Source organism: Echinops telfairi, unplaced genomic scaffold (genome assembly GCF_000313985.2).
Source record: "Echinops telfairi isolate 266 unplaced genomic scaffold, ASM31398v2 ScPeMD7_7463;HRSCAF=8501, whole genome shotgun sequence".
NCBI classification, from domain to species: domain Eukaryota; kingdom Metazoa; phylum Chordata; class Mammalia; order Afrosoricida; family Tenrecidae; genus Echinops; species Echinops telfairi.
The window spans coordinates 4,089,890-4,091,783 of NW_022111363.1; the positions used below are offsets into that span (position 1 = coordinate 4,089,890).

The 1,894-nt window shown below is 56.0% G+C and overlaps 1 protein-coding gene across 1 annotated transcript in view; it reads right to left on the reverse strand.

Annotated features, from left to right (window-relative positions):
• The window catches only part of CEP164 (centrosomal protein 164), a 72,838-nt gene extending 71,432 nt beyond the window's left edge, over positions 1–1,406 (reverse strand). The window contains 1 exon segment of the mRNA XM_045283586.1: positions 1,317–1,406. The gene's annotated coding sequence lies outside the window, so the exon portion shown is untranslated.
• Between the last annotated feature and the right edge of the window lie 488 nt (positions 1,407–1,894).

A 1,894-nucleotide genomic window follows, 5' to 3' on the forward strand; every position in this document is an offset into this window, starting at 1 on the left:
ACCGCAGGCTTTCACCAAGGAAGGTAGCATGCTCAGGGCTGTATTTCACAAAGATGATTCTGGCAGCGGCTTAAGAACCAACCAGAGAAGGCAGGAAGAGCAGCAGAGAGACCATTTTAGGAAGTTGTCAGCAAAGTATGAACAAGAAACCAGGTTTGGGCTGAGAGAACAAAAAGAGGCTGATCCAAGAAGTATTAAGAGGTAGAATAGCAGGGCTTGATGGAGGTAGCTGGGAGGGGGAGGGAGGAGGAAGATCAAAGTATATTGTGAAGGCTTATTCTATGTCTCACCCAGCTGACAGCTCTACCTGCAGCCTGCACCACAGAACATGCCCAACGTTGTATGACATGACCAAGTGAGTGGGGCAGCCCTTTGCTGCCACAAGGAATATGGGGGAGCCACGGGTTTGAGGGGCCATAGAAAGTTTGGGGGTCGGGTTATGGGCATCCAGTTACAAATTCTCAAGAAGAGGGTCTGGCTCTTAAGGAAAAGGTCTGGCTGGAGGTGAGGTTTGGGGAGTCACCACTGAAGAGATGGTTCGTGAACACGGGGCAGTACACGTTCAACACCGAAGCGTGGACCTGCGGGGCCTGCAAAGGCCGCTTTGAAGGGGTGACTTGGGGAAAACCACGAGTGAGGGGTCACGGAAGCCAAGTGAGGAGCCAGGTTCCAGACCAAAACGAACCCACAAACTCACTGCCTTCTAGTCGATGCCGACTCATGGCGACCCTACAGGGCAGGACAGAAGTGCCCCAGTGAGTTTCCCACTGTAACTACGGGAAGAAGAAAGCCCCGTTTTTTCTCCTGCGGAGCGGATGGTGGCTTCGAACTGCCGGCCTCTCAGATCACAGCTCGAGTAACCGCTACGCCACCAGACTGGGAAGATAAGAGCAAGGAAAGATGCAACTTTGTAACTTCCCGAGCAGGCGAAACCACGGCATAGGGTTGAGTCCCCTCTGGATTCGGATGTGGGGGCGATTTCCCACGGAGACGTATTCCACCGGGGTTCAGAAGACCAGGCCTCACCCACTAACTGAGTGGGGAGCGAAACGCGCGCCCGCAGCGAGCTCCCCAACGTTCGCGGGGCCTCCGCCACTCGCGCCCCCGCTTGCGCTTCAAGCGCCCACCCACCCCCGGCCCAGGAGCCCCTTCCGCCCACCAGGACGAGACCAGGAGAGATTTTGAATCCTTCTACTTCTTCCCCCGTTCCCGCCCGCACTCTTGCCCATCCCGCTGGCTGGCACGCCAGTGCGCCCTCCGCTCTCCGGCATCCCTCCTTTCTCGCCACTGGACCCCTCCCTCCAAGAGACCCTCACCTGTCCCCAACTTCAAGAGGCTCTGGGCGATGGCTCCGGCCTCTGCGCAGCGTCCCCAGCACCACCCCGGGTCCCCGCTTCCAGGGACGCCGGGGTGTTGCCCTGCAGCGGCCAAGCACCACTTCCGGAAAGAGTACCGGCCTAGCAACTGAGAGTCCCGCCTCCCCGCGAAGCCAATAGGTCGCAACTTGAGAGTGATGACACGGGATTGGTCAGCGGCCCCGTCGGATCACGAGGCGGTTTGCGGGTTTCCCAGTGCACCATGGGAGCTGTAGTGCCAGCTGCTTCAGGAGGGTCCGAAGAGGGCTCAGTGGAAAGCCATGAATTTGCACAAAAGGAAATTTCTTCCAAGGTAGGGAGAGGCCATTCAAAGGAGTTACAGTATTAAAAAATGTTCACCAAAGAAAAACATGTAGTTAAAAAGCTGTAACAGAAGGCAAGCTTATTGCGGGGCTGACTGTGTGCAGTTTAAACTGAGGGAAATTACTGGGTACTGCTGGGAACAAATCACTTACAGGAATTTATCCACAAAGATTTGCAGACTCGGGACTCCTGCGACACAGTTCTATTCTGTCCTA